We start from the raw sequence: 12,765 nt of genomic DNA, 5'->3' as shown, positions 1-12,765 counted from the left end.
ATAGGTTTTTTTCTCTTTTCCCTTATCTCTTTTGTCTTATTCTTCTGAAATATCATTTGTAATTTACTAAGATCTGTAAACACCTGTTTGTCAACCCAAATGTGTAAATGGCTAAATTAGATGTATTTGTTTCTTGCCCCTCTAAAATGTTTCTAAGGGTTTTCATGCTCATCTTTAAGCCTTTGCTCTGTTTGAATAAACTAGTCTTTGCCTATCGAGCAACTGTAGATGCCTATTTCTCTATAAGATTATGAGAATTTTTCTGCTCTGTATTTCTGCTTTTAGGAATTCCATCTGTAATCTCCTTTCCCTTAATGCTTTCCTTTTCTCCACTTATCTACCATTTCCTTTTCTCCACTTATCTACCATTTGGTCAGTTCTCTAAAAACAGACCAAAACACACCTCTTCCCATTTTTCCCATCTTTTTCAATTTACTTGGTAATTTCCTAGCTGGCGAATATAAAATGTGCTACTCTAGACATCCCAGGTAGGTGAGAACTTACTGCCTAGAGGACAAAAAACAAACAAAAAAACAGTGGTAGACCTTACCTCGTTTTAAATTTAGTCTAACAGTTTCATAACTGTCTCATAAACCAGTTTAGCTACTATCCCCTTTCTCTTTATTTTCTTTACATAATCTTTACTTCATAATTTGATGTAAAAGCTAGTGTTCTGTTTAGAACAGAATATCAGTTCAAGACTTAATGTGGTTATTTTTCTCCCTCTGACCATAAATGTATGGGTGACTTTTTCATATTTTTATATTGTAATACTTTTTTAAACTGCAGACTCATGCATTGATTGCTTTTGAAGTCTACATATGAGCTCTTCTGGTACGGTTATTTGAAGCGTTCTAAAGTTTTCTTTCCCTGTTGTCGTTCCTGTAGATGACTTTTCTGTGCCTGTGTGATCAAAATCCTTTTCTTGATTAAAAATAAGCAAAGTATTCTTTTATATTTGGTTATGTCTAAGTTTCAGATGATACCTGCTTTTCTTTTCCATCGATACTTATAACAATATAATTTAACAATACATTTCTAGTTGTAAATGTCAAGGTTGTAAACTAATTTATCCATGGTCTTGCTTACATGTCTTGATTTCTAATAGTATATTGAAGATGGTACTGGAAATAATAGGTTTTACTAGGTTATTGCTAGCCTAATTATAGAAGTTAATAGAAACAGGCTACTGTAGGATGTATATACTATGCAGCTGATGAATACCAACCTTTATTACTATTATTTTTTTTACAGATTTTTTGATTTGTTTTTATCTCAAACGTGTTTTCATATTGGTTAAGACAAACAAACAAAGTATTCTAAAAATGTTCCAACTGTAGGCCATTAACATCTCACAAAGATGTTAACTTGGGAAGACCTCTTATTTAGGACATGACAGTTTACAAACCCTTATTACTCTAATTACTGCTGTTATTGTTGTTATTAGGTCAATATGATATCTATTTTGTACTGTAGAATAACCTAAAAAATAGTAGAAGCCACAAAATAGATTTATTTCATGGAGAATGAAGTCAAATGTGGACCAGAGTTTTGAAAACGGTGAACACACAGGTCAGTTGCGTAAGGCACCTGAATTACCTTGCATCTTATTCTTTATTACAAAGTGTGCACAGGGAATCCTTTCTCTGTTGAAATGCAGGTTATTACTTTCTTATTTCCTTCTCTTCCTTTCTTCCCCCTCCCCACTCTCTCCTCCTGTGTATTACAGGTGACTTTCTTGCTAGCATGGGGTTTGAAAATTAAACTGTAGTTGTACAAAGGCAGCAGCATTCGCTTTTCTCAAATTGGAAAAATATAACCAGTGAAGAACAAAGCATAGTATGTGTTATTTATTGTGATCTGACTCTGTTCATTCTGTCAGCTTTGCCTTAGTAATCTACTTTTGATGATTTTTAGTACAGTGCTCTTTACTGAGAAATGAACTTGGATCAGACCGGAAGGCCTTAAAATAATAAGAAATACCTAGTTAAAAATGGTGATTTCCATTTGGGAAATACGTTTGTCTGGTGTCATTGATTGATAAGAGTCTGGGGTCAACATGAGCAGGGCTGCTTGGTGAAGGAGGATGAGAAGGGGCTGGAGGGTGCCACCAGCCCACAGTGCCCTCACCACCAGGACACTGTGCCAGGTGACCTCAGCCCTGCGGGCCGTGCTCGCACTGGTGGCAGGAGCCATTTACAGTCCCTGACATGGCAAACAATTAACCAGAAACAGGCACGGGGCTAGAAGCAGGTACACTAAATCCAGGGAAGGGCTGGGGACACAGGCCTGAGCTTAACTGGGGCTCCTCGCCCCGAGGGGTCTGGTGGAGATGGCAGCTGGGGCTGGTTGGGGCAGTTAAGGCCTGTTGGTGCCCTCAGGGCTGTGACAGGTGGCAGTCTGTTACCATTTAGTCTGGGTCTTAACGGGCTCTCAGCCTTTTCTGAGAGGCTTGTTGGGACGTGTGTATCCTTCAGCCCCAAAACACTGGAGTCATTGATGCCTCATGCTAACCCCTTTCCCTCTTCAGTAATACAAATAACTTTATGTATGTGGACACCTGCCAGCTGGAACTGTTCTGAGAGTGCACGAGGGCCAGTTTATTTCTGGGAGTCTGTAAGCTTGCTGGCTACAAGACTCAGAGAGATCATAATAAAACTGTGTCTGAGAACATGGGCACAGTTGAAATGAGAAAAAAACAAAACAAAAACAACAACCAAAAAAAAAAAAAAAAAAGAAAAGCCATCAAATAAGACTTGATTCTTAACTCAAGATGGTGTCAAATTCTCCCCAGTAATTCTGACTTGGGGCTTCTACTTACTGATTGTTTCTTCCCTCAAGCATGCATGAGAAAAAAAATCCTGTCCCAAAAGATTCTGTCCTTGTATAACCATAAACATTTTTCTTGCCCATACATCCCTTTCAATGTTAATTTTCCCTGGACTGCTGCTGTATATGAGCCTGCTCAATTGTTCTGTCTAATGAATCATCTGTCCTGCCAAGGGACAAGGACATTGTCTCCTCTAGAATATGCAGTCAGTAATAATAATAATAAAACAAAACAAAGAAAAGACACACAAAACACACACAAATTAGATATGGGATATCTGTGGAGGTAAGTGCTGTGCCACCCAGTGTGAGCCAGCTCAGGGTTCTCACACAGTAACACACTTATCCTTAAAATGATGTTGCTGCATCTTAAATGTTGGGCCAGGTCCTTTTAAACTTTTTTAATTAATTTTATCTTTTAATTATGGTTGCTCTGAGGTTTTCTGTTATCTCATTTAGAAATCCAAGCTATCTTCATCTGTTTAATTTACCATGGCAGTTTGTGATTCTGTCAATAAACTGTGACTCTAGAGAAAACCTTGCATCCCAGGAGCAATGTTTCAGAGTTCTTGAGTGCATTTCCAAAGACTCTGTGGTGAGTACCACAATAGGGGCACAAAGGACTTAACAGGCGTCTCTGAAACACTAATACACATTAGTGAATCTTAATTTTTCCATGTGTCTAATACCATAAGGAAGCTTTACTATCCCAGTATCCCATATATACTTTAGGTTGACCTCCATAATCTTTCCCTAATGAAAAGTGTCCATTTCTTCCTGTATTATTTGCTTTTACCCATTATCGCTTACAAAAATTGCCTCAATATTTTCCATACCAATCATTCTTTTCTTTTTTTTTTTCTATGTAAAAGCCAGTTAATGAAAATCCACAATTCTAGCAGAGCTTGGATAGTTGTTTTGATATCTAGTGAGTTCTACAATGATATTAATAGATTGGAGCCTAGAAACAGTGATTTGTGCCCATCCCCCAAAATCATTTTCTGCTTTGAATTAAGTATATGTAGCTGCATCTCCTTCACTTTTTTGTTTATGTCCTAAGCATGTATTTTGCAGGTCACATTGCTGAAACAAGCAAGGTAATGGTAGAATAGCATGTTAAATACTCTTTAGAGAGAAGGCATAAAGATGTTTACTAATTTCCTAATGTGCCAGTTTACTAATTCCCTCTGCCAGTTTTTGAAGTAAGAAATAGAAAGGTTCTGAAATCCATTTTGCTTTACAGGTTCATTTTGGTCTATAGAAAAATCTTACTTTCTCTTCATGATCTAATCTTAATTAGTGCCAGTCTCATAATCTATCTACCCACTCAGACAACTCTCTTTAGTGGAATGAAAACTTGGTCTTCAACCTTTTATTTGAGTAGTTCTGTATCCTGTAGTTCTGTATTCTCTATTTCATAACTTGGACTGTTAGTTATTGATGTACCTGTGTTGATATACCATGGCTTTAGCTCCCCTTTATCCTGCTGCTGCTGCCCATGTACACTTCAAGTATGATTTTATTTGTCCTTTTCCTGTTTAACAACTTTGTTGGTGACATGGACAGCGGGATTAAGGGCACCCTCATCAAGTTTGCTGATGACAGCAAGCTGTGTGGTATGGTCAACATGCTGAAGGGAAGGGATGCCATCCAGAGGGACCCAGACAGGCTTGAGAGGTGGGCCTATGTGAATCTCATGAAATTCAAGAAGGCCAAGTTCAAGGTCCTGTGCCTGTGCCTGGGCAATCATAAGCACAAATACAGGCTGGGTGGAGAATGGAACTGGGTGGTCTTTAAGGTCCTTTTCTGACCCAAATCATTCTGTGGTTCTATAATCCTATGCCTTAGGAAGCATGAAGGGAGTACAGTATGAGTTCTGTGAGCTGGACATGAGCCCACACTAGAAGCTACAGTTGGGTAGGTTGCACATGCATCCACTGAAGTGCTTTCTGTACTCTCAAGCTTCTGTCTTTTTTTTTTTTTTTCTTTTTTCTTCTAGAGCAGGTAAGTTACTGTGCTGCTGATACAGCTGCCTAGAAAAGAAATTTGAGCACATCTACAGGATGTTCAGAAACAAAAAGAGTATAGCAAAGTGTGTGTGTGTTTTAGTTAACTCGAGAGCTAAGAACTGTTACAGTCCATGATAAGTTGCACTGTGGACATACCCAAAGAGTCAGGTCTCTGTCCAAATTTCCTATTGTTCTCAATCACCTGAAAGCACTTTGTGAATCCCTTGCAGTCTCATGGTCTTGTCACTTTTTTTGGCTGAATTATTAAGCTACTCATAGGGCAGGGAACTGTTTATCATTACAAATGCAGATTGCTGGGCTGATATAACTCAAAAGGAGAAGATCTACATTGATGCCAACAGTACTGTGTTATTCAGTGGATACTCTGAATGTTAAAGAAATGCAGACTTTCTTTTAAAGACTGTCCTTTCTTGCAAACATGAGAGTGAACATATGTAGTAATGTTCTTAGAAGCTTCTTTAGAAGTCCTTGATGCTTCTTGTTTTGTAGTATTTTTCTGTGCTGTGCTTTGAAGTTCTGTGTTGGTGGTCATTCAAAATGCTTCTAAGCTGATAATGGATCGCAATGTAGCAAAAGAATTTATGTATGTATCTATATGCAGTTCTGCTTACAGCACAGTTTCTTTTGTGAATCAGGTGATCTAAAATTCATCATTAAACAGATAAGCTGTAGAGTTACTGTCATCAATCCTGACATTCACAGGCAAGAATATTTCACTGGTTATGAATTATGAAAGGTTAAAATTTTGTGCTTTCATCATTTTCTGTCATAAGCAGTTTTTCAGTTTTATGATGAGTTAGGGAATATGAGGATTGAATTTACTTCAAGAGTTGCATTTTAATTTTGTATGAGGTCACATAATATTCTCCCTATAATATTGCATTTCAGCATTTGTTTAGGATCAAGTAATCCTGCTTTTTTTTTTTTTTTAATTCTGCCCCGAAACAACAAACTTAAAGTGAAATACTTTCAGCTCTATATTTTTAATGTAGATATCTGAAAGAAATATATTTGATTTAGTTAACTTTTCCCACATTCTAGACATTCATAGTGCTGCATGTTTTTCTCCTTGTTATTGATGGTTATTATCTGGGTATCTGTGATGCCATTAGATAACAAAAAATGTTAAAATATATATATAAAATAAAAATCTGATAAGAGATGAAAGTCTTTGGTGGTATGTGTAGATTGATTTTGCTGTAGGTCGTCGTTGAATCAGCACATTTCAGACTGTTTTCATTATTAAAAGTGGATCAGATTCCTTTTCTTTAATTACTGTTGATGGTTGATATCTCATGGACAAGAAATATCAGCAGCTTTCCACATAAGGCAGTAGGCAGAGAGGCAGTGGCATCATCTCAGAAATAAGGGGCTTACAAACAAAAAGATTGGGAATGAATTATGTGTCTCTGTTTGCCTCCTCTGATGGAGGAATAATTACTGCTTTGGAGTCATTTGATGTCAGTACAGTGGCAGATGTGTAGATCCCAGTTAGAACAGTATTTATTCCTTTGCAAGCCCAAGGTTCCCCAGTGACAGAAATTGAGGTTCTTAGGCATGAAAAAGAAATTCATCAGTGAAAGATTCATCTAGTTATTAATCTGAGAGTGCTGAAATAAGTGTTAACCAGGCTCAGATGCAGGATCAGAGCCTCAGGGACAACGACACAGGATTGAACTGTAGCGAACACAGAGTTGGGAGACTGCTCTGATGAACCTACCTTTCTTCAAAGTTTAGATTGTCTCTTTCATTTTTTGTCTCTTTCATTTTTTGTCAGCTAGAGTAAGTGACTGGCTTTGTTGAGATTTTTTTTTCCTTCATGGTTGTTCTATACGCGTTGTTCTTGTCCAGTTGTATGACTGGGATGCTGAGCAGCTGCCTTACAGTGTCTTGGGCTTAGAGTAATGATCCCACAATATCTTGCTCTTCTGCTCAAGAGTTTCGCTCTTCTCCAGAAGTCATGTGCTCTTCCCCTCCTGTTACAACACTACTTTTATATGAGACCAGTCTTACCCAGGTACATGCTTTAGTGGATGATATTGGTGGTAGCGGGGTGGTTGTACTTGATGATTCTATGATCACAGTGACTGCAGATCTACACAGTCATTTGGCACTGTGCAGCCCCCTGTAAGAAATGGAATGTGGTCATAAACCAGGTGGGAGTGAGTTATTAAAAAAAGAAAAAAGTCACTCTGTGTTGATTAACTACTGTTGATTAATTTGCCATGGTCCAGCCTGGCTGAAGACCAATCATCTCTTATTTAAAAAGACTATTTGACAAAGTAGTTTACAGATCAAATAGTATACAGAAGAATTTCTCTGATTAGGGTCACAAATTACTATTTGGTAACGGCCTTAAAGAGGGGCCCTAGTTGTGACTGTTAGATTCCTGACTTCTTGCAGTTGCCTGTTCTGCGTGTCCAGATTTTTGGCTAATTGAACAGTGGAGCAAGATTTTTATCTTTTTATGGCACTCAGCAAACATTATTGGCGTCCGTGGGTCCACCTCTTAGATGTGATGTGAATTCACAAAGCATTTTGGCTTCTCTATAGTTGGAATGAGTTTCCTAAAGGCACTATCTGGAAGCCATACCAAAATATCTTCGATTGCTCAGGCAAGGATATTGTTGCTTAAGTCTTAGAGCTTGAGAAACCTTTGCCCTCTTGTGCTGAAGTTAGTGGGATATTTGAGTAATAATCTGAAATTCAGAACTACCACTATTTATTTGGCTTTCTGTGTTTACTGATGTGAACTCCAACTTTTCCTCAGCACAATATTTTCCCTAGATAAAAATACAAAGAGACATGGAAAACAGACATCTTCCTGGCATGTTAAAATTTGAATTAACTAATATTTGACACTGATACTTGTTTTTTCTTTTGTCTATTCAAGAGCCCCACAATGTTTTCAACATTTCCATATTCTCCTGAAATGCTGCTGCATCCATCTTGAATGAATAGAGAGCCTGAACCACATTTTGTGTAAAATCATTGACTGAATACTTATTTACAGGATGAATTCCATGTCTTCAGTTTAATTGATTTAGTTTGTTCATGAGTAACATATAGATTTTATGTATTTTAATGTTTAACCCTTCAAGATACTTATGTGTCATATAATACCACCTATCATATTTACTTCAAGATAAATGCTTGGAGCAAACTCCCAAGAGAACATAGTGATATGATTACTTTGGCCCCATCTTACTCTAGAATATATAAATGGACACTTTTCATAACTGTTTAGCTTACCATCAGTGACATGACAGAGTCTATCACGTCAATTACCCTCAGAAAACATAGGAAGTAGAAATCTTGAAAAGATGGTGTATACACTTTTGAAAGGAAACCTCTCCCCTAGAGCTTTTTTGGTTTATTTTAATTGATATTTGCATGTACGTATATTTAGATACCAGATGTACTATACACTAACCATGTATTTCAACTGTGCATGTATGATGCATCAATCTGTTTTACTCTGGAACAATTCACAAAATAACTTTCATAATGAGAATGATAGGTGGCACAATTGTGTGTATCTATATGGGAAGGCATTTTAATTTTAGTCATAACATCTGAAAAAGCAAGTATTTCAAACCTTGCAGAAACCACACTGCTGTAACAGAGAGAAAAGGAAAAAGAGTTGTTTACAACAGAAAACTTTAACAGTCCACTTTATTGCCTAAGGTCTCTTTCCACTGTAACTTACTGTAACTTGCATCCAAGCTTATTATTTCCTAATTAGGTATTTAAATAGAGTATTGATTACAGTCTTTAAAAGATTGTACTTTTTAAATTATTGCTAATATTTTGTAATTACAATATTTCGTGTTTAAAGAATGGAATATAAAATACAAGTCTGCTACAGCCTCTGTAGATACTATGTGGTAACAACTTCACCGAGAGCATGGAAAAACTGTATTGTTTATCAGGAAGATGATTGGTGTGGATTGCATTCTCATCTTACCAACTGTCGTGCTTGTAGTCATTTCAGTATCTCAGACCAGGTTAACTTTCAGTTCCCTGCGTGTCTGTTTTTCTGAATTCCCATTGCTGAGGATACGCCCGCTCACCTGTGCTTTCTGATTCAGAATAAGTGAAAAATACCGTTTTTCTCATTAATTCCCTTGAGCTGATTTTGTAAAAGAGCAATTTAATAAAATAGTAATGAAATCAATCGGACTGGGGCCAGGAAATATTGTTCCCTCTGTCCTGGCTCGTAGCTTGACTTCTGTATTGCCCCAGACATTGAAGGCATTCACAGCTGGGTTCTGAAGGGTAGGCTTGTACCTCTTTTAGTATAAATTAAAACAAACAAACAAACAACAAAACCAGTCTCTAGTGTTTGTTTAGGGGTATTGCTCATATGTCGAAATCAACAGCTGAGGAGTTGCCCCTTTGGTTGTATTGGTGGAGGCAGCTGCAGTCCTCTGTGTTTGTCTTTAGTATCAGTCCTGGTCAACTTTGTTGGACTACCTGGGGTTAGTATGCCAACTCCCCTTCTGCTGCTGGGAATGATGCCTTCAATTTCTCTTACAGTTGTTATGTGGTACTTTTGCCATTTGTACTGGTCTGCATTATACAAGACTGCTTTGAACTGTGAATACAATGTAGATGTTTTGCAAATGAAAGAAAAATGTTTATACACAATAAGTTTATTATATAGCTGTGTTCAGTACGTAATAAGGGTATATACTTTTTACTATTTGACTGAATTAACATTTTTTTTATCATGTGGTTTATGATTTATCTGTCTGCTTTGTACACCTCTTCATTCTAATTTTTAGTGTCTTCACTGTATGAAAACAATTTTTTGAACTTCAGTTCTGTCCATAGGGTTTTAAGTAAAGGACTTGTGAAACTCTTTAGCTACATCACCTAAGTTTGATCACATGCTGTCTTAATTCAGTGGCAAAGTAATCCTGAATTGGATTTCTTTACTTTCCGTTTAGGGCTAGAGCATGATCCCTGCCAGGAGCCATTTTGAGATTGTTTCTTTTGTTGTTGTTTACTTTGTTTTGTTTTTTAATAATTCAAAGGTCTTAAAAGATTTTATTATTTTTTTGCCAGCACATCAAATACCTGGAGCTGTGCCATCATTCATGGTATAGCACTTTAAGACTAGTAGTCCTTTCTCTGATTGTTTTTTTTTGTTTGTTTGTTTTTTTAATTATTTTAATTTTAATGAACAGCATACGTTGTTTCCTGTTCTAAGAAATGTTCACTCATTCAGCCAATCCTTCATTAAGTCTATTGACATGTGACACCTAAGACTTATTCCAAGAAATTGTTGTTTGTTTGGCATTATTTTAGTACTCAAGATGATATGTACTAGCAATTTCATCCTATTTGCTAATACTGCTATTTCCCTGTTTTGATGATGACTAATTTTATTCCTGTTTCTTCAATGGTGCAATTTGATGATATGTCAAAGTACACTGGCCTCTACTCTGCATTATCTGTTTGGCTTCTCACGTAGTCCAGTCATATGCTGTTCTCATGCAGTGAGGTTTTTCAGTGAAGGCAAGACGTACGTGTTGGTAAAGTGAAGTTCTTTGCCGTAGGCAAAAACCATTATGACACACTGTTCATACGCAGCAAGAATTTCTGGCCTTGATTTCTTGCTGCGCAATGTTTTGTGCTCGTACTACTTTTTCAGCGCTCAGTTTTTGAGAAATGTGTGCGTGTGAACAAGATTGCTTGAGTTCTAAAACTAATTTTTCTGCTTCATGAAAACTTCCTCTTCTGAGTCTACTGAGTGTTTTCTGAATTGGGTTAGAAGAAAATAGTTTTGATTGTTTCCATTTTTGCAAATTCACCTCCCTTATGTTATTTCCTTTCAGCCTCACAAATCTTAACTTTTTCTGCATGTAGTACCATAATGAGTTTAAAATTGTCATCAAACCTTCTCCTTACATATTTTGGTAGATTTCCTTTTGCTCTTGTGCATCTCATCTTCAGTAAGTATGCTATTTCACAGTTCATTTAGAAGATTCAGGAAGACTCATAAAAGTTGCCAGAAATTGCTAAGGAATTCTCTGAACTACAGTACACCACACAACTTGCAAGTCAGTGAGAAAAACAGCAGTAATCACATGCTACAACTGCGTCATCTTATTAAAGTTCTGGGCAGCTTCAGGCATATTTGTGCTCCTTCGTCACTAGGTGGCTTCCCACACTGCGCAGTTGTATTTCTCTTAACCCAAAAGGAAGGTCACCAGAATTTAACTCAATCCCTACATTTTGAGTAAAACTGCGAGGGGAAAAGATGTGTGCAGGGAAACGAGCTTGATCTCCTTTTGTGTAGACATGATGTATAGTTTCCTGCAGTTTCAGATGATTCTTTTCAATACTACCTTCTTGATTATCTTAAACAATGACCCAGAAAATGAGACAGCTTTAATATACAGGAGTTTGATAACAAGTTAGCACAGGATGTTGTAAGGGGGCTTCCTGCCTGCCTTTTTGGTGGGTGCATACAAACAGAAACACAGAAGTATTTTTGGATAACACAGTGAGCTACATGTCCTAGTCTGCTTGGGTGAGAAAAAATGGTTTTGAAGCTGCATGCAATTTCATACAGCCTTATTTCTGATATCAGTATTCTTTCTGAGGTTGGAAATAAATTTCTCCTTGTTGAGAAAGACATCCATTTGCATCCCTTCTCTTAACACCCACATGTATTTCCAAGGGGAAATCTGGCCAGAATCCTGAGAAACATTTTATTCGTTTCTCAGATTACATTAAATATTGAAAAATAACCTCATGTGTCATACTGATAATTGATATTGTGTTGCCTTTAGTCCCAGCTTTTCACATAGAAAAATCAAAACTAGAAAAACAAGGCAAGCACAAGAGAAGAAATTGTTCTGAAAAAATACCATCTTTCAGAATGTTAGTTTAAGAAATGCCTATGCTTTTACATACTCATAATTCTGGGTTTTTAATGGCCTGTTTTTAAAGTGTTACACAACTTAAGTGTTTAAACTTAAGTGTCTGTGTCTTTACCGCTCAACAGCGGAATTGGATAACTTTGAGTTGCCTAATATTAATAAGCTCTTTTGCTTCTGTTGGTATGACTCTTAAATGTGAACAAAAATGAAAACGTGTCAAAGGGTCTGACTGACTGGAGTATGTTTGAAGTATCTCGTGTGTCCTTATAGGTCAAGGTGGATATTTTTTTTTTTTTTTTTTTTTTTTTTTTTTTTTTTGAGACCTGACAGGGAAATGCCTCAAGGAATATCTAAAAAGAGGAATCAGAACTGGGTGATCTGGTAGTGGAAAAACCTTGTGCTTAGATTTGTTCTTAGGCTTGAGTTAGAGATAATTTTTACTGGAAAAGTTTTCCCTGAATTTTGGCAGGTGGGCTCCAAAAGAGATGTTGCATTATTTGCTAAATGCCAAAGTACATGAAAGGCAATTTTTTGTGGTAATCTCATGGAGTTGTCTGAATTCCTAAGATTTGAAAAACAGGCAGGAAAAAGGTGATTTATCTGTAAACATCATTATGTGATAAAAATGAAAAATTAATGGGAATTAAATGGATTTTTAAACAGAACAGACAAACAACAACAACAAAAAAGGAAACACTGAATATTAAAAATGTGATTGGCTGGTAAAATAGGTTGCACAGAATCCAATGTAACATGTTGATTATTAGTCCTAATGTTATTTCAAGTGTTTTGTATCATTTTCATATGGTTTCTTAATTGTGTGTGTGTGGGGGGGGTGAGTACACGCATGGATGGTGGGGGGATAGACACGACTCAAAACAAGAAATGTAAAACTACTCTGTATTAATTCTGAAAATTCTTACTGCTAGTGTTAATGAGGTCTCATGATTTGCATATTTGCTGCATTATTATTCTTGACTGTCACTCTTGAAATGCAATATATTTAAAAAAAA

General features: G+C 36.7%; 1 protein-coding gene across 1 annotated transcript in view; it reads left to right on the top strand.

Annotated features, from left to right (window-relative positions):
* The window catches only part of CDKAL1 (CDKAL1 threonylcarbamoyladenosine tRNA methylthiotransferase), a 433,593-nt gene that overhangs the window by 160,290 nt on the left and 260,538 nt on the right, over positions 1-12,765 (top strand). The window lies entirely within an intron of this gene.

Source organism: Netta rufina (assembly GCF_964035555.1).
Source record: "Netta rufina genome assembly, chromosome: 2".
NCBI classification, from domain to species: domain Eukaryota; kingdom Metazoa; phylum Chordata; class Aves; order Anseriformes; family Anatidae; genus Netta; species Netta rufina.
The sequence above is the reverse complement of the archived record's forward strand: the minus strand, read 5'-3'. Positions and strand labels throughout refer to the sequence as shown.